The sequence below is a fragment of the Mercenaria mercenaria genome, chromosome 8, assembly GCF_021730395.1.
Source record: "Mercenaria mercenaria strain notata chromosome 8, MADL_Memer_1, whole genome shotgun sequence".
NCBI classification, from domain to species: Eukaryota; Metazoa; Mollusca; class Bivalvia; order Venerida; family Veneridae; genus Mercenaria; species Mercenaria mercenaria.
In genome coordinates, this window is record NC_069368.1 from 9,063,116 (window position 1) to 9,089,664 (window position 26,549).

The 26,549-nt window shown below is 35.4% G+C and overlaps 1 protein-coding gene across 2 annotated transcripts in view; it reads right to left on the bottom strand.

Moving 5' to 3' along the window:
• The window catches only part of LOC123523088 (neuropeptide Y receptor type 6-like), a 34,187-nt gene extending 12,548 nt beyond the window's left edge, over window positions 1–21,639 (bottom strand). The window contains exon 1 of one of the 2 annotated variants that reach the window (XM_045300716.2): window positions 21,518–21,639. The gene's annotated coding sequence lies outside the window, so the exon portion shown is untranslated. Of the gene's footprint in view, window positions 1–17,493; window positions 17,699–21,517 lie in introns of those variants that run through there. The other variant, XM_045300715.2, reaches the window with a different exon arrangement.
• Window positions 21,640–26,549: the final 4,910 nt, after the last annotated feature.

A 26,549-nucleotide genomic window follows, 5' to 3' on the forward strand; every position in this document is an offset into this window, starting at 1 on the left:
TTCATTAAGATATGGTCATAAATGTAGCCTCTAAAGTGTTAACTAGCTTTTCCTTTGATTTGACCCGGTGACCTAGTTTTTGCCCCCACATGACCCAGATTCGAACTTGACCTAAAGATCATCAAGATTAACATTCTGATTAAGTTTCATGAAGATACAGTCATAAATCTGGCCTCTAGAGTCTTAACAAGCTTTTCCTTTGATTTGACCTAGTGACCTAGTTTTTTAACACACCTGACCCAGATTTAAACTTGACCTATAGATCATCAAGATTAACATTCTGACCAAGTTTCATTAAGATAATGGTCATAAATGTGGCCTCTAAAGTGTTAACTAACTATTCCTTTATATTGACCCCCGTGACCTAGTTTTTGACCCGACATGACCCAGATTCGAACTTGAACTAAAGACCATCAAGTTAACATTCTGACTAAGTTTCATGAAGATTAGTCAAAAATGTGGCCTCTAGAGTGTTAACAAGCTTTTCCTTTGATATGACCTAGTGACCTAGTTTTTGACTCCATCTGACCCAGATTTAAACTTGACCTAAAGATTATCAAGATTAACATTCTGACCAAGTTTCATTAAGATATGGTCATAAACGTGGCCTCTACAGTGTTAATTAGCTTTTCCTTTGATTTGACCCGGTGACCTAGTTTTTGACCCGACATGATCCAGATTCAAAATTGCCCTAAAGATCATCAAGTTAACATTCTGACTAAGTTTCATGAAGATATAGTCATAAATGTGGCCTCTAGAGTGTTAACAAGCTTTTCCTTTGATATGACCTAGTGACCTAGTTTTTGACCCACCTAACCCAGATTTGAACTTGAGCTATAGATCATCAAGATTTGACCAAGTTTCATTAAGGTATGGTCATAAATGTGGCCTCTAGTGTAAACTAGCTTTTCATTTGATTTGGCTTGGTGACCTAGTTTTTTATCCTACATGACCCAGATTCAAACTGGACCTTAAGATCATCAATATTAACAATCTGACCAAGTTTCATGAAGATACAGTTATAAATGCGGCTTCAACAGTGTTAACAAGCTTTTCCTTTGATTTGACCTGGTGACCTAGTTTATGATCCAGATAACCAAATATCGAACTCGTCCAATTTTATTAAGGGTAACATTCTGACCAAGTTTCATTAAGATTGGGCCAAAAATGTGACCTCTAGAGTGTTAACAAGCTTTTTCTTTGATTTGACCTGGTGACCTAGTTTTTGACCCCAGATGACCCAATATCGAACTCGTCCAAGATTTTATTGAGGGTAACATCCTGACCAAGTTTCATTAAGATTGGGCCAAAATTGTGACCTCTAGAGTGTTAACAAGCTTTTCCTTTGATTTGACCTGATGACCTAGTTTTTGACCCCAGATGACTTAATATCGAACTCGTCCAAGATTTTATTGAGGGTAACATTCTGACCAAGTTTCATTAAGATTGGGCCAAAAATGTGACCTCTAGAGTGTTAACAAGCTTTTCCTTTGATTTGACCTGATGACCTAGTTTTTGACCCCAGATGACCCAATATCGAACTCGTCCAAGATTTTATTGAGGGTAACATTCTGACCAAGTTTCATTAAGATTGGGTCAAAAATGTGACCTCTAGAGTGTTAACAGTCAAATTGTTGACGACGGACGGACGGACGGACGGACGGACGGACGACGGACGACGACGGACGCCGGACACAGGGTGATCACTAAAGCTCACCTTTGAGCACTTCGTGCTCAGGTGAGCTAAAAACTTAAGATTACAAAGCTGCATCTTAAAATCAGCAACCTAAAATCTCCTTTACAATAGGAACCTCGCTGAGTCTTTTTAGAGGGTTCATTTTTTAAAAAATCTTTCATGAAAAAAAACTCTTCCATATCAATGCAACAACTAATAGGCTCCAACTTCTGGTTTTCATTGTAAATTACCAGTAACAACATAATTTGACACACTCTCTAGGCAAAAATGTGTTTTTATTCAAATAAACAATACTAGCAGGCAGCTGGTTTACAGACATCCCATAGCTGTAGATTACATATCATTTATTATTCAACCCTATTATCAAGGAAGAGCCTGGCAAATGTAAACAAGAGCACTGCAATGCGGAGCAATATATGCCCAAAGGTCTGACCTTTGACCCCTAAGTGTGACCTTGACCTTGAAGTGAGCCATCCAAACATGCCCTCTGCATGTCCTCTTGATGTGGTGAACATTTGTGTCAAGTTTCTTCGAATTCCTTTAAGGGGTTCAAGAATTAAAGAGCGAACAGGAAATTGCTTACGGACAGACAGACACCGGCGTCATAACATAATACGTCCCTTCAGGCATATAAAAATGACCATTTTTGGCATTCCTTAAAGATGAACAATCTCAACAAAAGAAATAACAACAAGAGGACCATGATGGTCCTGAATCGCTCACCTCTTCCCACATGACCCAGTTTTGAGTATGACGTCGTTTTTTCTATTATTTGACATAGTGACCTACTTTTTGAGCTCATGTGACCCAGTTTTGAACTTACATAGATATCATCAAGGTGAACATTCTCACTTATTTTTTTACTTATATAAAAATACGGCCTCTAGAGAGGTCACAAGGTTTTTCTATTTTTATACCTACTGGCCTAGTTTTTGACCGCACGTGACCCAGTTTCGAAACTAACCTAGATATCATCAAGGTGAACACTCAGATCAATTTTCATGAAGATCCATTGAAAAATATGGCCTCTAGAGAGATCAAAAGATTTTAAAAATTTTAGACCTACTGACCTAGTTTTTGACCGCAGTTGACCCAGTTTCAAACTTGACCTAGATATCATCAAGATGAACATTCAGACCAACTTTCATACAGATCCCATGAAAAGTATGGCCTCTAGAGAGGTCACAAGGTTTTTTTATTATTTGACCTACTGACCTAGTTTTTTATGGCAGTGACCAAGTTTCAAACTTGACCTAGATATCATCAAGATGAACAGTTTGACCAATTTTCATGAAGATCTTGTGAAATATATGGCCTCTAGAGAGGTCACAAGGTTTTTCTATTTTTAGACCTACTGACCTAGTTTTAGACGGCACGTGACCCAGTTTCGAACTTGACCTAGATATCATCAAGATGACCATACTGACCAACTTTCATAAAGATCCCATGAAAAATGTGACCTCTAGAGTGGTCACAAGCGAAAGTTTACAGACGCACGCACGGACGATGGACACCGCGCGATCACAAAAGCTCACCTTGTCACTTTGTGACAGGTGAGCTAATTATTAAAATGGAGATGTAAGAAATTTCAAATAACAGACCTATTTCTCTCCCCAATGTCTATCCCCCTGCCCCTTATACACAAACAACATTCTCAAGAGCAAAATAAAAACTTTCACAGCATCCATTTGTATTTAACTAAAACTGTCAAATTTAATCAGTTTTTTTTCGTAGATATTCTCAAGCAATGTCAAAATCCCATATACTCTTTTTGTGACATTTTTTTTCCCAGCTGTTTACTATTCATAGTTATAGATGTCACATGGTCAGCTAAAACAAGACAGTCATGATGACCCTGAATTGCTCACCTGAGTAATATGAGCCACATGTTTAAAATGGCAAACTGATGCTAAAATATTAGAAAGTAGGTCAGTAGGTCACATTCATGGTCACTGAAAGTCAGTTTTAAGATCGTTGTGCAAAACTGCACACGTCATCCAAATTTCAAGGCTGTATCTTAAAAAACAAGAAAGTAGGTCAGTAGGTCAAGATCAGAGTCAAATGACCCCTAATCACTTGGGGTCATCAGGTAAATATAATTAAGCAGTCTAGGAAATATGATCTGATAATTTTTTAAGTATTTATTCCTATATAACTCATATAACAAGTGACACCCAAGGTGGGGCCTATTATCACCCCAGGGGCATAATTTGAACAAGAGATCCACTAGGCAATGCTACAATGTACATACCAAATATCAAAGGCCTTAGGCCTTAAAACTGAACTTCCAGACAAGAAGATTTTTTTCCTATAGATATTTCTATGTTAAATTTGGGACCCTAAGGGCAGGGCCTCTTTTCTACCCCGGGGGCATAATTTGAACAATTTTTTGTAGAGAAACACTTGGCAAGGCAACATACCAAATATCAAAAGCCTATGCCTTGCAGTTTCAGGCAAGATTTTTAAAGTTTTTACCTATATATTAAGTCTATGTAAAACTTGAGACCCCCAGGGCAGGGCCTCTTTTCACCCCAGGGGCATAATTTGAACAATTTTGATAAGAGGACCACAAGGCAATGTTACACACCAAATATCAAAGGCCTAGGTCTTGTGGTTTTGGACAAGAAGATTTTTAAAGTTGTTTCTTTTGGTTGCCATGGCAACCAGAGTTCTGCATGGAATTCAATTCTTTGAACAGTTTTGAAAGGGGGCCACCCAAGGATCATTCCTGTGAAGTTTGGTGTAATTCTGCCCAGTGGTTTTCAAGAAAAAGATTTTTTTGAAAATGTTGACGGACGGACGACGTACACTGAGCGGTCACAAAAGCTCACCATGGGCCTTTGGCTCAGGTGAGCTAAAAATGGACATACCCTATCCTATAAGAAAGCTGCAAAATTGTACTGTGACAAATTCATATAAATTCACTAGTTTTTGTCTCTCCAGAAAAGATACGAAAGTGAACACACAGGGTTTTCACACTGGCCAACGATATGCATCTTTAATTTACTGTGGTTTACACATGCAACAGCTGTAAATAACTTTTTGACACACTCACAGATACATGTAATTACATTACACTGCCAATCTGTGTACTTAAAATTCTGAAATGACAGTTTACAGTCTAACCATGTATTAGTGGTCACCTGTATATTAATGTCCAATTTGACCATATAAGGAACCCTTTGTATTGCACTATCCTCTTCTCTTTCAGTGCCAACGTTAACAAAATCAGTCTACAAAATTAATATTTAAATGAAAACATGAAAAGGGAGACTGTATGGCCTAAGCACCTACACTATAGTGTTATAACTTTCCACATTATTGGACTCGCTCATTTGTTGGTGTCATCCCAATTCGGTTTTTGTATTTAAGCTGGTATCTCAGTTACCACTTGTGGGAATGGATTAAAACTTGTTCACTGTGAAGAACTGACTTACACTGCACAGGTTTTATAACTCTGTTTTGCCTTTTTACAAAATTATGCCACTTTTTTGACTTAGCAATTTTGGGTTCTATTTTTGTATGTAAACTTGTATCGTACAAGTACTTTTTTCTGCAGGAACTTTATTTCTGTGTTTTCTGCGAAAGACAATAAGACCGCAGATTTAAAATCTGCAGAAAAATTTGTCTTGACATATGCCATGATACAAAGATATAAGTCGCCATTATAATCTGGTTAAGTATCAGACAGTGTCCGATAGCGTTATCGGCATTTGTCCCACATGTAGCCGAAGGCCGACGAAGTAAGTTGAAAATCTAGTTGTAACGGTAATATAATAGAACTGTTTTATTGTTGTTAAATATTTTCATACATGCCAGTTTTTAAACAGCAGTCAGCTGTCAGTTTAAATTTTCTTGAATTATGTGACAAACACAATCCATTGTACCTTTGTGACTATTGTTAAACGATTGGTCTGGCGATTGTCATATTTACTGTTATTAAATTTGTATGGGACTTGAAAAAGGTGTGATTAAAAAAAATTATCTTACCATTACAATGCACAGGCATTTTTTGTGTCTGTGTGGCAAGACCGTCAACTTTTAATTTAAAACTGGAAGCCAACATAACTGCCAAAATATGTACCTGTATAAACAACTGGTGAATACAAAACCGCAGAAATAAATCCCATCAATGTGAGAAGGAAGACACCGCAGAAATTTAATACCACAACTGTGACAACATTTTTGAAAAAAATCGCAGAATATTAAGCCCGCAGGAAAAAATACTTATATGGTATCTCAGTATGTGCTCATGGCAATGGATAAAAACTTCACACACTTGTCCACTGTGATGATTTGACATGCATTGTACAGAATCCATAACTCTGTTTTGCATTTTTACGAAATTTATTTGGCTGACATGGCTGTTGAATAGTCTAGCGTTGCTGTCCTCCGACAGCTCTTGTTATACTTGCTTATCAGTTTTTATTAAAGATAAAACTTAAAGGTACAACAGATATAGGGTTGATCAGTTTTATACCAACGCTGATATATGCCCCAGACGAAATGTTGACCATGGTTGACCATGGTCACCACGGTTTTTGATGGTTGACCATGAAGTAACGTGGTCAACCATCAAATACCATGGTGAAAACATGGTCAGGACCATGGTTGGCCATGGTGAGATAAGATTGGCCATGGTCGATAATGGTCAGAAAAGACAATCAACAGTTTGACCATGGTCAACTTTTTTCAACCACGGTTGACCATGGACTACCATGGTCATGTTAGTAATTTTCACAATTATCAAGTTTTACAATGCAGCAAAGATGCCTGCCAGCATTTTTGCTCCAAAAGTTTTCCTAGATATTGAATAATTTTCCTGCATTTATAGACAGATTCAAAGGTAAACTTTCATAGTCTGACTAAATTTGTTGTCATCTTAGCAATTTTATGACAAATAAATGACTGACTTGCAAAAATAGATATAGACTGAAATTGTCATGTATTTTCATGACCCTTTCAAATTTATGATTATACATTTAATTACTTATCTGTGTTGGTGAAATATTTTGATATATTTTTAACAAACCTTATAATTTGTAAAGTGCAAAACATTGTTTCAAATATACTGATTTTAATATATATCAAAATAGTGTATTTTGATTTCTCGTTACAAAGTAATTTTTTCACATATATAATATACCCAAATTTTCAGTAAATTTGCATAAGTAACTACTACCGAAGAAATGGTCTTCCAGAATTTTGAAATTTTCTCCAATATGATTTTATGGAACAGTCAGTTTCTTTTATCAAAATTCAGCCACCGACAATGTTCCATTATAAAATATAATATCATCGAACAAGATATCAACAATCTGAGAGATGCTTCCTCCATATTGCATACTTCTTTAAAATGTAAAAAAAATTGCAAGTCGATACCATGTTAGGAATGGTTCTCACCATGAGCATTTGTGTTTGCTAGTTGTCCGTCAACCATGGTAAACCACGGTCGACCATGGTGATTATTGACTACCAAAAACCGTGGTGCCATTTAACAAAACGTGGTCCACCATGGTCATATGAGCATGGACTACCAAGGTTGACCATGGTAGTCCATGGTCATAATGACCTTCATTTCGCCTGGGGCATCAACACAAACCCTGTTTGTAGTGATAATTTTTAATGACTCGTTGAAGTGACCACTGTAGACATGTTCAATTGTTTAAATGTATTTGACCATACCTTCTACATATCAGATAATTAACAATGCTGCGGTTCATAGATCATGTATTATTATTATGTATGTATGTTGCTATCAATAGTGACAAATTTAGTTTGAAACAATACTATTACACTTGCAACAGAGCAGCGTGTGTGCAATTACCTTTCATTGGTCCAATCCCTATGTGTGCCATTAACTTCTATTGGCCATATTGACATTAAAAAGGTAAAAAAAAACTTCTGGGGTGTGCCTTGTACATGCAGCTTAATGTTGCTATTCCAGCTAAGCGGCAGAATGGCCTAGATCTTGGGTGGCTGATACATTAAATATACAAAACAGCTTTTTTTTCAAGGGCCATCATCGATATCATTGATATGAATCCAAAAAGTAGGCAGATTATCATGTATTTTTTTTTATTTCTGTAGCTTTCTTAAATTAAAGACCTGCTCCAGTCCTACCTTTGAACCTTAAATTGTCACTGAAAAAGCATGAAAATCCTGTCTATGAACAGTGACCCCTGTCAAAATAGTCTATTTTATATAAAATTCTATATAAAATACCTGCGGTTTACCATTTTGCGAGCTAAAGTGTGGCGAGTGGCCGTTAACTGTTACCTATTGTAATCATGGGTTGCAATTACACACAATAGAATTTGAATAGCCGCAGAGCCGGGCTTAAACAAACAGGTCTTCAATCACAAATAACCCAGGGAATCATGCATCTTGCTCCTTGAACCCTAACAGTAAGGACACTGCTTCAGCGCACATTTAAAATGCAACACTTTTGCGCAAAAAGTACTTTTCTTACTTGTTATATAGAACTGCGTAACTTCAGACCTGTTTTGACAGATAATCAATTGAACTTTGTTCATATTGCCTTCCCAGTATAATCATATGTCAAATTCAATATTTCCAAAGATCTTTTAAAGGATGTTTTTCCAAATAGAGAGATATAAACTGTGGGCTATTATATCAAGCAGAACTGTAGGCCATCTGGAGACCATATGATCCATCACCCTACACAATGAGCAAAACAATATACCCTAGCCCTATGTTTGTTCTGTCATATTTCTTATATATAACAGGGGCGGATCCAGGATATTTTTCCGGGAGGGGTCCAGAATGATGGGGGTACGTGTGGGAGGGGATGTTTTTGTTTCTCGGGGTCAACGGAGAGCGAATTTTGAGCGTTTAAGTGTAAGAAAAACAAGAATCTGAATACCATCAAAAATGTAATCATCACTTCGAAAATCAGAAATACAATATTATTTTACATATGGAAACATGATATGAAAACGAGCATAGTGGGGGTACGGATGAACAAGGATGAAAAATTCATTACTGGCCTTGACTAAGTTTAAGCCCCCTGCCAAAGACTCGTCGACTTAAAAATATAATGTAAATCATGTATATTGCCATTATCGATGTTGATGTTTGCCGTAACGTTTTATCTCAAAAAGTTCGTGTTTCAAAAGGTAGAATTCTTTTCCAAGGGCTTAAATTCCTGTATGTTGTAAAAGGTTTTGTAATGAATGTTTCCTGATGTACGCAGTACATTATAATACGATTTTAATGTACTGTTTTTTAACTGTGAGAGTGCAGCTTTAAAAGTTTTCACCATTAACTTTGAAAATTCTAGCAGGGTCCCCCCACCCCCCGCTGGATCCACCCATGTATAAGTTAACAGAGGAAGTATCCAGCAGGCTGTTTCTATATTGACAGTTTTTATTGCCCCAGACTCAGAACATAGGCATGGTTTAGCCAACAGATAAAATGTGCTATTTTAGAGCTTTAAAAAAATGCAGTATTAAAACAAGAGCACCGCCTTGCGGGTGCTGACGCTCATCTGATTTTTTTTGTGTAATAGAAATATTGTCCTACCCATGATTTTCTAAGTCTAAAAAGGGCCATCATTCTTGCAAAAAGCAGGATAGAGTTATGTTTCTTGATGTACAGTGTCCACTTATGATGGTGAAAAACTGTTGCAAGTTTTAAAGCAATAGCTTTGATAGTTTATGAGAAAAGTTGACTTAAACATAATACTCAACCAAGAAAATGATTTTCTAAGTCCAAAAGGGGCAATAATTATTGCAAAAAGCAGGATGGAGTTATGTTGCTTGCTGTACAGGGTCAGCTTATGATGGTGAACAAGTGTTGCAAGTTTCAAAGCAATAGCTTTGATAGTTTAAGAGAAAAGTTGACCTAAACATAAAACTTAACCAAGAAATCTGATATTTTCTAAGTCCAAAAGGGGCCATAAATCTTGCAAAAAGCAGGACGGAGTTATGTTTCTTGCTATACAGGGTCAACTTATGATGGTGAACAAGTGTTGCAAGTTTTAAAGCAATAGCTTTGATAGTTTAGGATAAAAGCTGACCTAAACATAAAACTTAACCAAGAAAACTGATTTTCTAAGTCCAAAAGGGGCAATAATTCTTGCAAAAAGCAAGATGGAGTTATGTTTCTTGATGTACAGGGTCTGCTTATGATGGTGAACAAGTATTCCAAGTTTCAAAGCAATAGCTTTGATAGTTTAGGAGAAAAGTTGACCTAAACATAAAACTTAACCAAGAAATCTGATATTTTCTAAGTACAAAAGGGGCCATAAATCTTGCAAAAAGCAAGATGGAGTTATGTTTCTTGCTATACAGGGTCAGCTTATGATGGTGAACAAGTATTCCAAGTTTCAAAGCAATAGCTTTGATAGTTTAGGAGAAAAGCTGACCTAAACATAAAACTTAACCAGGCAACGCCAACGCCGACGCCGACAACCGCTCAAGTGATGACAATAACTCATCATTTTTTTTCAAAAAATCAGATGAGCTAAAAATAACGATGCAGCCAGACAGCCAGCCAGGCTATATACCCCCAGTTCATTGAATGAGGGAAGGGGGAAGTATAATGAAGTACTGTTGATTTGGCATAATTTGCAACAGCTCTATTTTCACTAATTTTACAAAAATAGCAGCCGGATCATTAAAAAATTTTAATAGATCAGTATAATTACCAGTCCAATTATAAAACGTATACATATTTATCCTGCATATCAGTTTCAAGTCATCCATTCTTATTGATGCTAAAAAGTACAAGGGTATACAGAAATATGAACATTTTTTGCAAGGTACTGTAACAGTAAAGAAACAATTCAGCGACATTAGCTTCTGACACAGAAATATGTTAGAGTTTTTTTAAATTTCTTTACAAATGTCCATGATTGAGATCTGTTTGATTTTAATCACGCTCAATTGATTATCAGGCTTTTAGCACTTTAGCACTTCAATCTGCTTAAAAAATCTGGCTTACTGCCCTATGTCTCAGATATGTCTGAGTGAGATAACATTCATTCATAAATTATGACCTTGAGGTTGGTTTTGAATTTCAAAAATTTACTAATTTTCAATATAATTGTATAGCATTTAATAATTATTATTGTAATGGAAATACACCTTTTATATATGTTTCAAAGATAAAGACACAATACATTTCTTTGTCTATAGTTTATTATAGTATTAGTTTTATGAATAAGATAAGTCATAGTGTTTTTTTATAGAAAGATAAGTCACAAGAGATGAGTCAAATAAACAGGAGTGTGCTAGCCTACTGAAATGGTATTCAGTGGTGACAATTTATTTCATCTGTATTCCCAAGCACACTGCAATTAATTTATTTTAAATACAATACATATTGTTATATACTTATTATCTAAGCCCTCACGATATTATTCCTTTGCATATGAACTTTCATTCAACAAAAAAAATCACAGTTTAAGATAATACTATTGCCTACTTATTTATTAACATTACCCGATATTTTCATGATTTTTGAAAACAGGTGTTAATTTTTGCTAACTTAGGAAAATAATGGCAGTTGGATAGCCAGGCATAAAAACAAATTATTTTGTTTTGGGTTTTTTTGGAAGAGATTTAGCTATCTATAATACTTTGAAAATCTTCACATTCAGTGTTAAAATAAATAAACAGATAAAAAGCATGGAAAGTAACAATATAATAGAAAGAATGAGCTGCGTTCAATAAACGCTTGATGCCCCCAGTGGCATCCTTGCGATAGATTTTGCACCTAAGTCCAAAACAAGGTCAAGGTTAAGGTCAAACTGAGGTCAGGTGATGTTTGAAGATGAGGAATGGTCACAGTTTACATCTGTATTAGTATCAATTCATTCTTGTAAGGGGTATTGATGCTAGACGAAACGGTCCCATTTGGTTAACCAAGAGAAGGCCCATATAAAGCAACCTAAGTCCAAAATTTGGTCAAGGTCAAACTGAGGTCAGGTGATGTCTGAAGATGAGGAATGGTCACAGTTTACATCTGCATTAGTATCAAGTCATTCAAGTAAGGGGTATTGATGCCAGACGAAACGGTCCCATTTGGTTAATCTCTTACGGACGGACGAACGGACGGACGGACAGGACAATCAAGTATATGCCTCCCGCATCAGTAGATGCTGGGGGCATAAAAATATATGTTAACTTCTAGACCAGTAACAGTGGTTGCAAAAATTTTTATTATTATGTTTCACTGTTAAATTGTTTATCCTTTAGCCTGCTGACGGCAAGTGATTCTGCCTTTGCAATCAGTGCCTTTGTGACCAGAGTTGACCAAGATCAGATCATGGTCTGCACTGTTCGTTAATAATTCAGTCAGTAAATTTTCAGTGATGACCCCTTCAAATAATATTTAGTGGTTACTGTGGTACTGCCCAAATTGAATGATGGACCAGTCCGTTATAGAAATTAAAGCAGTGTAAAGGTTAATTTCATGGGCATGAAATTTGGTCAAAATGTCTATTCCGCTTGGTGAATTTCCACTTATAAGGGAGATGGGACTTAACTTGATTGATGCAAACACAAAATCCATGAAAATCAGCCCCCATCTCCCTCTATCCCCATGGCCCCATCCCAAAGAATATTACTGATTTCTAAATATTAATAATTACATAAGTAAAATATATTGGTTAGTAAGCGTTACCTTTATATCATAAATGCCTTAAAAACGAGAGCTGTCCGTAAGACAGTCAATGCTCGACTATTCGAATTGTTGTCCCAACAGCAGGAATATTACCCTAAATGTTAAAATACATATAGAGTTTCAATCAAGTATCTGCAGTAGTTTTGGAGATAGTAACTTGCAGGCAAAACTTTAACCAGAAGTTTTTTAGTTCAAAAGGGGACATAATTTTGCAAAATACATGTCAGAATTATGGGACTTGATGCAATTACCTTGTTTTATAACCTTGAAGACACATGTGAAGTTTCAAATCAATATCAGATTCTGCATTAGTTTTGGAGATAGTATTAAACTTACACGCAAAACTTTAACCAAAAGTTTCTAAGTTCAAAAGGGGACATAATTTTACAAAATACATGTGATTGTCAGAATTATGGGACTTGATGCTATCACCTAGTTTTATAACCTTGAAGACACATGTGAAGTTTCAAATCAATATCATTCTGCATTAGGTTTGGAGATAGTAACTTGCATGCAAAACTTTAACCAGGATTTTCTAAGTCAAAAAGGGGGCTTAATTTGCCCAAAATACATGTCAGAGTTATGGGACTTGACCCAGTGAAGTTGGCAATTAACCTAGAAAAAGAAAAAATAATTTTCAAAGCTATATGACTTTACATTATAGCTATATATATATATGTTCTTGCACACAAAACTTTAACCAGGATTTTCTAAGTCCAAAAGGGGACATAATTAAGCCAAAATGCATGTCAGAGTTATGGGACTTGATGCTATCTACTAGGTTTATAACCCCCAAGACACATGTGAAGTTTAAATTAAATGTCTGCATTAGTTTTGGAGATAGTAACTTGCATGCAAAACTTTAGCCAGGACTTTCTAAGTCCAAAAGGGGACATAATTTGGCCAAAATACATGTCTGAGTTATGGGACTTGACCCAGTGAGGTTGGTAATTGACCTTAAACCAAAAACAAGAGCACCGCCTTGCGGGTGCTGACGCTCATCTGATTTTTTTTGTATAATAGAAATATTGTCCTACCCATGATTTTCTAAGTCTAAAAAGGGCCATCATTCTTGCAAAAAGCAGGATAGAGTTATGTTTCTTGATGTACAGTGTCCACTTATGATGGTGAAAAACTGTTGCAAGTTTTAAAGCAATAGCTTTGATAGTTTATGAGAAAAGTTGACTTAAACATAATATTCAACCAAGAAAATGATTTTTCTAAGTCCAAAAGGGGCAATAATTATTGCAAAAAGCAGGATGGAGTTATGTTGCTTGCTGTACAGGGTCAGCTTATGATGGTGAACAAGTGTTACAAGTTTCAAAGCAATAGCTTTGATAGTTTAAGAGAAAAAGTTTACCTAAACATAAAACTTAACCAAGAAATCTGATATTTTCTAAGTCCAAAAGGGGCCATAAATCTTGCAAAAAGCAGGATGGAGTTATGTTTCTTGCTGTACAGGGTCAGCCTATGATGGTGACCAAGTGTTGCAAGTTTTAAAGCAATAGCTTTGATAGTTTAGGATTAAAGCTGACCTAAACATAAAACTTAACCAAGAAAACTGATTTTCTAAGTCCAAAAGGGGCAATAATTCTTGCAAAAAGCAAGATGGAGTTATGTTTCTTGATGTACAGGGTCTGCTTATGATGGTGAACAAGTATTCCAAGTTTCAAAGCAATAGCTTTGATAGTTTAGGAGAAAAATTGACCTAAACATAAAACTTAACCAAGAAATCTGATATTTTCTAAGTACAAAAGGGGCCATCAATCTTGCAAAAAGCAAGATGGAGTTATGTTTCTTGCTATACAGGGTCAGCTTATGATGGTGAACAAGTATTCCAAGTTTCAAAGCAATAGCTTTGATAGTTTAGGAGAAAAGCTGACCTAAACATAAAACTTAACCAGGCAACGCCGACGCAGACGCCGACGCCGACAACCGCTCAAGTGATGACAATAACTCATCATTTTTTTTCAAAAAATCAGATGAGCTAAAAAAATAGGTTTCAAAGCTATATGCCTTTAAATGATAGATATACGTACTTGCATGCAAAATTTTAACCAAGGTGTAATGTTGACACCGGGGTGAGTAGAACTGTAGAATAGCTCGGACTATTCTTCGAATAGTCAAGCTAAATAAAACTAATTAATGCAAAGACATCAACACTTCCTTTTCATTATCATTCATATTTAACTGTTAAGCACACAGAAACTAGATCCTCATGATGTTTATTTATAATTTAGTGTGTATAAATCCCGCACGATAACTCGAACGATAACATGTTTGATAATTATGATTCTTCTTCAATAAAACGTTTCAATACAGAAAATATTTTTGTATAACATGACAGTATGGGCTTAAACTTGTATCTTTGACAACCTTTTTTAGTTCAACGATGCATGAGAACCATAACAATCAAACAATAATATGAACATGTTGTCGTTTAAATTAACGTGCAGGAGCAGTAGGAACAATATAATATATCCATTTATAAATACCACACATTTTTCTACTTTTAATTTCACACCTTTTAAGTCAGGTTTTTCATCTTATAATTAATCATTTAAATGAAAATATGCATTAATGAGATGCCTTCCATTTTAAATATCGTAATAAATTTAAAGTAACAGTTTTAAAATTAATGTTAAACACAACTAATTAAAACAGTTTGCCACCAAACAGCTTATCATAAATTTTCGTTGTGGAAATAATTTTTCGTGGATTTTGTGATTGAATAAATCTGCAAAAATAAATCCATATGAACAAATGAAATTGCCATTTAATTATTTCTTTAACTTCAAAAGTTGAGATGATCAAATTCATATACCCAGAAATCTGCACCAATTTAGACTGGCTCCCTCAAGTTGTTTTGAATGCTGACAATTTTTATTGCCCTTTCTTTGAACAAGAATGGATCAGCCTTGATGAAAGTGATTTTAGATGCTTACAATTTACTAAATACAAAAATTCTTCTGTGTTTATTCAACATAACCATTCAGCCAGGGAGTCGAGCTAATGACCAATAAATCAAATGAATTTTCACAATAACTGGTATTTTATCAAATGAACTGCTAACTACTTTTTAAAGTAATACTTTTCCTGACTAACTGACCACTTCCCATGTTGGCTCAGTAATAGAGCCCAAAGACAATGCATCGGAAGAGAAGATTCTGATCCTCAAGAGAGGGAAATGTTATGGGATACACTGGTAAAATTGTGGATAACTAGAAATGTGTCCATGGGACACAGATGCCCCCACTACATGACAAAGGACACAAATTTTTTCCTAGGTCAGGGAACATAACTCCTACAATACTGAATCAATCCAGACGCAAAACCCCAGGTGCACAACTGCACATGCTGACCAACATTCCTTTAAACTTTGGTGACTCTAGGACAAATACTTTTGGAGCTACGCGTGACACAACATTCAAATGACCAATTTTTAACTAAGTCAGGGGCCATAACTCCTACATGACTGAATGAATCCGGACGCGAAACCCCAGGTGCACAACTACACATGCTGACCAACATTCCTGTAAACTTTGGTGACTCTACATCAAATACTTTTGGAGCTAGGCGCGACACAACATTAAAATGACCAATTTTTTACTAAGTCAGGAGCCATAACTCCTACAAGACTTAATGAATCCGGACGCGAAACTCCAAGTGCACAACTACACATGCTGATCAACATTCCTGTAAAGTTCTGTGACTCTCTATCAAATACTTTTGGAGCTACGTGCAACACAACACTAAAATGACCAATTTTTACAAAGTCAGGGGCCACAACTCCTACAAGACTGAATGAATTCGGACGCGAAACCCCAGGTGCACAACTACACATGGTGACCGACATTCCTGTAAAGTTTTGTGACGCTACGTCAAATACTTTTGGAGCTAGGTGCGACACAACATTTTCGGAAGGACGGACGGACGGAAGGACGGATGGACAAGAGCAAATGCCCCCACCCAAAAGTGGGGGCATAAAAAAATGAAACTCTTTAAATCATTGTAGAAACAAGGTTTCTCACATTTTACCTACATGTTTAGTAAAAACAGAAATATGTTTCATTACTCTGAAGATGTAGGTGAACAATTTTCATGCTTTTGCTTACCTGACCCAGGTATGTCAGGTTAAAATAACACTTAAAAGTTCCATAAGGCTTTAAATTTCATGTTGAAAACAGATGAAACTGCTGTCCACACAGATGTTTTGCATAATTACACAGTTAGAAAAGTGCCACTTTAAATACTGCACATGAACTTTTACAGCAATGGTCACAAAGGGAGGTAATCAAAAAGAACAGAATGGTTCAATTAAACATACTAGTATAATGCATCAATATTCAGACCGTTTACAAATATATTGAAAATAGGATTTAACAAGAAATCAATATAATTTATCTTCATAACGTAAGTTGTGGCAGCCACATTTTAAACAAAGGCATTATGAGCCTTTAAAATTTTCTATCAAATATTAAATTTCATTTTCTTACTTTTTACTGTTATTCAATTTTACTATGGGCATGGCAAGATAATTCAGATTGTCGACTGGACTGTTTGTATACGCGTATGTGTTTTCACATTACACAGTCAAAACAAATTCCACAACACGTCTCTTTCTGTTTCCTTTAATTAGTTACGTAAAACAGAATATATGAGCCGCGCCATGAGAAAACCAACATAGTGCGTTTGCGACCAGCATGGATCGAGACCAGCCTGCGCATCCGCACAGTCTGGTCAGGATCCATGCTGTTCGCTTTTGAACCCCATTGCTATTAGAGAAACTATCAGTAAACAGTATGGATCCTGACCAGACTGCGCAAATGCGCAGGCTCACTGTCTGGATCCATGCTGGTCGCAAAGCCACTATGTTTGTTTTCTCATGGCACGGCTCAAATCTTTCTTAAAAAAAAATTTGTGTATCCCTTTAACATGTGTATGCATTACAACTAGGTCCTACTTTAGTTATCATTAATAATTGTCAGTAACTTGAACTGGATTGTACTAAGGTACATAATGGTACATAACAATTGACTGCTGTAGTGCATGTTGGTAAAATACTTAAGATGCTAGATTTTATCTTTTAATAAATAAATCTATAACACAAAACTTGCAAAACATAACACTTTTACTGATTCACTTACCAGACACTTATTATGACATATAAGCTAGAATATAATCCAGAAATTTCAACAAAAATCTATGTTTTTCAGGTAACAAACAACAATACAGAAGCTAAATTTTTTGTTACTCTTTGCCAATGATCTTCAACTAAAATTAATCAATATAAAAAAGTCACGTTTTACAGATTATCTATGAAAAGTTCCAGTTTCATAAAAAGATGTCACTAACATTGGCTGCCTTCTCAGTCTGGATACCCTGGATAATACACAGGTAATAGTCAATAATGATGCAACAAACAACACCTAGGCCAACTTAATTTCATGTTAGTTTAATCTAAATCAAATTGTAACAGGGTAGTTTGTTATTAACATTGTTTCAAAAAAGTCCAAATTGACCTTATCATTAATGTTTCAGAAAAGTCCAAATTGACCTTATCATTAATTTTTAATGGCACAATGCATTAACCTTAAATTTCTGTTCACAGGTCTGGGTCTGACTGCAAAAAAATAAAGAAACTATAATTCTCTGTTAAATCTCATTAGCTTCAGACACACTGAGATGATGAAAGCTATAATAGGAGAACAATACTTGTCAAAAGCACATGTAAACACAAAGTTATTTTGACGCTATAGCAGCAGTAATGTGACATTTTTGTTTTTGACTTGAGTGATGCTGAACTGACTATTGCACCTGTTACTGAGAAAACAGTTTGACATTTTGACTGAAATACGTATAAACAATTTTTTATTTACTATGAAATAATCAACATAATGTTTGTGGCAGACTTATTTGTAGGGTTTAGCACTACACTTGCGCAATTACAGGTCATTATATAATGACTTTTCCAGCTTTCATGGTGGGAAAATATCCCAGGTGCCCCGTCAGGCTTTTTTTTATATCAGACTGGCACCTATGTAGAACCGCGAACCCATAAACCAAATGAACCTCTTCCTCAATTGAAAGAATTCTTCATGCTGAGCAAGGTTTCAAACCAATGGCAGAGAGAGGCAAGTAGACAGGCATCAGTCGTTAGAGTCCTTTGAAATAAGCACCTCTGCCATAAAATCCTCTTAAATAGCACTTTCTGAGAAAACTTTACAATATCTAGCCTAGAGGAAAAAAGGGTTTTTTTTTGAGAAAATACCATGTCAGTATGAAGAAAGAATAAACTTTATTACAAATTACTTGATCTCAACAGACTTTATAAGTCTAAGAGGCAAGAAACTTGAAGGCAGTGACCATAACCTCTCAGCCATCATGAGGCCCCACAAAAAATGGATCTTGTGGTTGCATCAACTTATAAGATTAAATCTTGATGAATAAGCAAATTCTCCATTAATTTATGTATAAAATTTTAAATCCACCAATTCATGTCTTTTTGCAAAAACCATGGAATTCTGGCAAAAAATCTAACATTTCATATTTTTGTTAACATCTTGCAGTACTATTATGTTTGCAGCTGATATTTTAACACACACATTATATACATTTTACATAACTGTTTTTAGATAATTATGCTTTACATTTTTACATGGATGTTTTAGATAATAATTATTATGTTTTACATTACTCATAGTGTTCTTTACATTTTTACATGGATGTTTTTGGTTTTTTACATCAATGTTTATGCTTTACAGTTGGCATTTGCAAAATGACTTCTTCTCAGCGATATATAACCATTTTGTGTTGATTCGCCCTAAAACCCAACTCACTCACTCTGGCACATAATATTAAAGGATAAAATAGAGAACTATAGCATATTACAGTACACATTCCTCTTTAGCCTGGCTCCCTGGTTATTTTTATACAAATACTGGAAACATTTTATAAGAAAATTTTAAGCCTCTAAAATAGCACAATTTTATCTGATGGCTGAATGTTGGGAGCCAGAGGCAATAAAAAATGTCAAAAGTAGAAACAACCATCTGGAGTTTAAACTTCCCTCTTAATGAAGAAAACTGAGATATGTAAATAAGAACAAACATAGGGACGGAAGCCAGTCTTATTCCTTTTAAATTTTTTTTTCTTCAAAAGATCCTATCACAAACAGAATGAAAAGAAAATCAAGTCCATATAATTCAAAAATTTACTTTTGGAATATCATTCAAGATGAGTGAAAAATCTGTAAATTTACATAGACAGTTGTGGAGATACCTTAAGAAACAAATGTAAATTTACTTAGGTGTAAAAAAAATGTTTGTTTCCGGTATCCTGACCTAACCTAAATTTTTTGCCCAACCCTAAATGTTTTTTGAGAATATTTGCCTTGGAGAATATTTTTTCAACTTTTTAACATGAAGTTGCAAAATTGCACTTTCTACCTTTAAACATGGTCAGTGATGTTAGAAATCAACTTACTGATGCTGTAAAGGCATAACCTGCTTACTTGTATTCATTTTTTGATACAATAATAATTTCCGAAAAGTCTCACTTAGCATGTTACCAGAAACAAAGAATTTTTTTAGGCCTTAGCCGAATAATAAGTGGTAAAATACATAATTTCCGATTTCTTGTGATTGCATCATGTATTACTTTAATCATGCACCATCAAACTAGAGTTACTGAGTGCTGCATAAAAAACCTTATTTCCCCACATCAAATGTTTTTTACTACATACCGGTACCAATGATACCAGAGCATCTTGCAAGACTGGTTTAAATTTCTTTTTTAAAATCCACATTATAATAAGTTTTATTCACAAATCATTATCTTTATGGAACAGGTGCACAACTTCCAAAACACTCAGGGAATGGAATCTTTCAAATCATTCACTGAATTGTAAACAAACCATTATAAAAGTCTCCTTCAATTTGACATAAACAAATCATTTTCCCAAATAAACAAATATAACTAAATACTGCCCTGATTTTATGATGTTAACCTTTCACTGCAGTTCAACTTATGAGTAAACAAGACTTAAGATAACAACCCTTTACGAGGACATCTTTTTGCTGAATAACAGCCTTCTAATAGGCCATTAATGTTTTTTTCTATAATATTGTCTGCTGGTACATAAAGAAATAATCTAATTACTTCATGCAATTAATATGCAGAAAAGCATTCTTCATATATTTGTGATATTTTGCGAGGAAAATTGCAAGGTAATTGTAGGACAAATTAAATACTTCTAATAGATCTTGTTTCATAAATTGAAATAAATGTTTATTTACGTATTTCTGCACAAAGTCTTCAGACCAGACTAGCTGTATATAATTAGCACCGTAACATGTCATAAATATGTAATTTGATCCCTAATATGTAAAGCTTAAGAATTAAACAGTGGCATTCAAGATTATTGTAGACAGAATTATATGTCTTGCCTGTTAGTATGATTTACTGCACTGAGTATGGGACTAATATTTGGACTTAAGTTTTATATTGTGACAGGTCCAACTGCGGTGGCTGCAAATGTCAGAAATAAAAAAGCAGCAAGCTTTTCTACTTTGGATTCTTGCTCTTCAATTATGAACAACACTGATATAAGTTATAATGTTTTACAAGCCAAATAAGCCAAAACAATCTTCTAAAATGACTGAAGTGTGACGGGTGAGGATGTGCCTAGTTCACCCCTCTAAATCCACTCATAAAAGGCTTTCAAGATTTATTAAGTTTATAAATAGTAAAAGTCTAGTCTGTACAAACTGTTTTAAATATGACATTAAACAAGACTGTGACAGTCAGATTCCAAATGCACTTTGATTGACAGTTGGCACATGCTGGACCTGACTCTTCATCTATAGATATTATAATCACAGTAGCTGCAAATTTATTTAGTTCATGCGTTGATTGCTACTGAAACTATATATCACAAATTTTAAGAAAAAAGGTTATGACATCACTCAAACTTCTGTAAATAATTACATCATGCACCGTAATGATCACACGCTTGTTCAGTGGAGCATCTGTAAATCTAGGTCAACACTCAGTTTATGTTCAATTAGCCTACTATTCTAGTTCCGCAAAATCAACGTACACTTTGCACTCAAAAATTTTTTTTAGCTATCCAAACGAACAAAATGAGAAATTAAAGAATGCTAAACTCACGCATAGACTGTAATATAACTGTTAGGTAATTCTATCCCATTCCTATATATGTAGTAAATGTGTTCGCAACAAGACCGACCACATTTTTCCACTGACCTAGAAAACCACCAATGAATGTACAGGAAGTAAACAAAATGTTATGTATTGCTGGTACCCGAAATAATTGACCTTTTCAACCGGAAGTTTACTTCTCTGCCGTCCCATACCGTACCTGAAAATGATAACTATATATTTTAAATGATTTAAACGAAATTAATTGTTCTATGAAAAATATACTCTTAGTCCTGAACCTGTAACATTATTTTTCCATACTGTAACGCGTTTTATATATAAGTAATCTATCTTATCTTATTTTGTCTTATCCTATTTCATCGAAGCCAAAGAGCTATAAAAATCATAATTTAATGTATTTTATACTTCTTTGTCGAAGGTTAGCTTCAGAAACTAAATAATCTCGACTTTTGTAAAACTTTTACACTTTTAAAACCCATTTTTTAAAAACTTTTGAAGTCGGTTAAAAAGCTCAGTCAGAGCTTATGTTGTATTGTTATATGTGTCACAGGGTGAGAAAAATGTGCAGTCAGTCCGAGGCTCGAACCCGGGACCCCTCGCTTACAGGGCGAGTGCTCTACCGACTAAGCTAACCGGATGCCTGACACATATTCTACCCTTACGTGACCAAGTCCGTACCGTGACATACACTCCACTCCCACAAATTGGAAATTCGTCCTCGAATTCCAAAGGTACATTATATTGCATGCGTCGCAAGACTGACCAAGCAATCATGTCACGGGCCCACGTTGGGCGCCAAATGTCACAGGGTGAGAAAAATGTGCCGAGTGCTCTACCGACTGAGCTAACCGGCTGCCTGACACATATTCTACTCTTACCTGACCAAGTCTGTACCGTGACATATGTCTTGCCGACTTAAAATAAAACTTATCTTATTTATCTTTTTGACAAGATAAATCATGACCAGGGTGTGCATATATTTTTACTAAACTTCAAGACTGTGGTTATTGCTCCTATGTCCCAAATGTCTGCTGCATTTCTTCTTAGTAGAAGTCAGCCTGTAAACTTTTGGGTGATCAATCCAGTGAGGTACCTGTAATAGCTGATGTTTTTCTAAGCTCTATCCTTTGACATCTGTACTTTCTTAATTACATAAACGATCTTTCATCCTCTACACTTTAACTATCTGCCGACGACACGGTAGACTACATTACTATAGACTATTCTGCTAACTACAAAATCGAGAAAGATGATTTTAGCAAATTAGAGAAATATATGAAAATGAATGAACCCTTGAGTTTCATCCCTCTGAATGTCAGGTACTGCAAATCATGCATTAGAACACAATATCTCCCCCACCACCCTGAACAAACACTAGAATCAGTCTTCAGTGCAAAATATATTGGCGTTGACATAGCAACAGATCCATGCTCACCACCACAATATCATCGAATGCAAATTAAACTCTGGTCTTAATAAAAAGGAATATCACAAGTAACGAACAAGTCGGAAGTCATTGCATATAAAACCTTTGCCCATCACCATCTGGATTATACATCAACCAACTGGCATCCGTATTCACAGGTTAACAATCACCAAAATTGTCCAACATCTTGTTACAGCCATGCAAAAAAACCTTGGATGGCACCCCTTGAACATAGGCGACCAGATTCCCGTCTGGTAATGTTTTACAAATTCTACCACAAGCAATTCGAAAATTTCTTTTAAAAGGCACTGAGTCAATGAGATTTAATATACACTCGCATTCTCAGTTGGCTTCAGACAAGTACAAGTCACATCTTGTTACCATAAACTAATTTTTAATTCCAGTTTTTTCTCACTCATCTGTAGACTGGCCATTTAGTTAACATCCTTGACCTTGATACTTTCAAGGTGGATATGGTAACCATCCGGTATTATACAAGAAAGCAATATATTTAAAATTTAAACATTTTTCTTCTTCTTCACCACTTAACATGCTAACACACACTAACCTTTGTTCATCTCTTTAACCCTTACCATGCTAAATTTCTAAAATGGACTGGTCCATCATTCAATTTGGGCAATACCATTTATTATTCGAAGAGGAGTTTACTGAAAATTAACTGACTGAATAGCGAACAGTGCAGACCATGATCAGACTGCACGGATGTGCATGCTGATCTTGGTCTGCACTGGTCGCAAAGGCAGAATCACTTGCCGCCAACAGGCTAAGGGTTAATAGACTCAATAAAAGCAAGTCTGCCATTATTTTTATTGGTTGCAAAGGAGCGGATCTTCTCATATATTTTATCAACTATCACAGCAGCAGTCTTTAAATGCTGTGTAGCGGCTGTAAAATGTCTCTACGTAATTGGATTCATTGTTGTTATATTTTCTGGTCCTTTGAGAGCATGAAGCTCATTAATGGATAATAGAATTCTGCTTAAGCCGGTTGTGCGTGTGCGTGTGCGTGCGCGTGTGTGTGCGCGCGCGCGTGTGTGTGTGCGCGCGCAAGGGGGGTGGGGGCGTCAGGGTTTTTGCACATTACCTCCCATGTACAGGCTCGATGAAACCGAGTTTGCTATTATTTTTTGCTTGCTTACGTTCTATGCTTCCAAAAGTTCTTCTTAAATTAGACCGCTTATATTACTAGAAATAATGTCAGAAGCTCAAACTAATTCTAACATAAAGTTTTATTGATGATTTATAATCTTTAGTTCCTTATGAAATACAGAAATACGGTTGTGTGTGTGTGTGTGTGCGTGTGCGTGTGCGTGCGCGTGTGTGTGTGTGTCCTAAAAAGAAATCCAAGCCAAACTTTGAAAATCATGTGATATTCAAGGACAGTTTCCTTAAATATATTGCAAATTTATCTAAAATAAAACTAATTAAACGAAATTTCGGTGCATTTCTTTATTCACATGGATTATATGCATGCATTTCATCATAAAGCAGTTCAAGAAGCATTTTACAAGTAAATGACTTGAACTGTGATGCCTAACTGGTCGCTCGTAACTTGCTAGGGATTCTTGAATATAGTTTTTGTGGACCAGGCGTATTTTTTGTCGAGTGTGCTTGTTTCATTGTCTTTTGAAAAAGAAATGTTCTTTGAACACGACGTGATTTTTTTCAGATTTTTTGTTTCTTTTTTTGTTGTTGTAAATTTAAAGTAAGCCACTTTTGACAATTTGAATACAGACCATCTAAAATTGATTAATACAGAAACTTGTTGTATTTTATATTTCAGATTTTTGTGTTCTGTATTTCAGTGAAAAATGAATGTAGAAAAGATAAATAAGTTATTTTGTAAAATCTAAATTCGTAGTTTGTGCTAGCTGTTTGTTCAATGTAACCTCTAGTTTTTTGTCCAGAAAAAACCCCCATATCTTAGCAAATAATAAAATTAGTCTATTGACATGGAGTATTTTTTCCTACTTACACTGAGAGATTCAAAGGAATATGGTCGTTGTGTCGAGAATTGTACTATAAAACAAACTGAACATATCAAGATAGCCGCTTTGCAAAATCAAAAGTCTATAACACAAACATTCCTATTAAAGCATATTAAAGGTGCAAAGTAACGTTTTTGTGTTTACTTTCTCCCGTTGGTTCTTCGATCTGGTTAAATCTGTCATGAAGTTATCATGTATAGGTAATTTTCGCACCAGAAAACCAGAAACAATATATATACTTTATATGGACCGAGTTAACGCAACAGCTGCGTAAGTTGGTTTATACCAGGAAATCAAAGTTATTTACCTGACGAGCTCTTGTCATGTTTATGTAAGACTATTTGTTCAAATACTCAATAAAAATTAAATATGATATTATGTACATGTAGGCCTATATAATTTGCAGCAGGCGTATTTACATTCTGTTTTTTCTTCTTCTATTATTTTTAAGATGAACATAAAAACATTTATATAATGGTATAAACACTCAAATCAGGATCTAGTTAATGCATCTTAAAATGTAGGCAGAATATATGTTGACTGGTGACCTCCAGTCCACAGTAATTAGAACTCTCAAAATTACTCACTTCGGTCGTTTATATGTCATCATTCTCTGCAGTGTACAGCATATTTTTGAATATGTCAATATTATGTATGGCACAAAAACCCTGTTTTAACATTTATATGGGCAAGCTACAGTAACGTACAGTGGGACTGTTAAAAAAAACTTTGTCGTACTTTCACTTTGGTTTGTACGAATGCATGTCGCTTTCGTAATCTGACATAGTAAGTCATATGAGCCGTGCCATGAGAAAACATACATAGTGGGTGTGCGACCAGCATGGATACAGACCAGCCTGTGCATCCGTGCAGTCTGGTCAGGATCCATGCTGTTCACTTTTAAAGCCTACTGCAATTAGAGAAACCATTAGCGAACAGCATGAATCCTGACCAGACTGCGCGGATGCGCAGGCTGGTCTGGATCCATGCTGGTCGCAAACCCACTATGTTGATTTTCTCATGGCACGGCTCATATGTCGTGTAGAAATAAGCATATAACACTGCAAACGAAGATTATTTCACAAAAAGTAAATGCGCAATTCCATCTCTGACGCCGCAATTGACGCACCGAGTACATTTTGACATTTTCCAGTCATGTCTTTTTCCCTTCGTGTAAGGAAAACACGATTTTAAGTTAGATTATGTATAAAATTGATTTATTTACTATATTTTCCTTCGGCATGGAAAGAACAGGAAGAAATGAACAGGTTGCATTTATGCTTGCAGCATTCAGATATCATCGAACGATATTTTGATCAGTAGGTCTGCAGAATTTTCATCGTACCTCACTTGTAGCACATATTTTACAGGATAAGTTAGACTGGCATCAGTCGTTAGAGTCCTTCAAAACAAATATCTCTACTATAAAATCCTCTTTAATAGCACTTTCTTGAAAAAGATTACAATACTCTAACTGTTGAGATGAACCTAGAGAGAAAATGGTTTTCTGAGAAAATATCAGTGTCAGTATGAAGAAAGAAATTAACATTATTACAGATTATTTGATCTTAACAGACTTTTTAAGC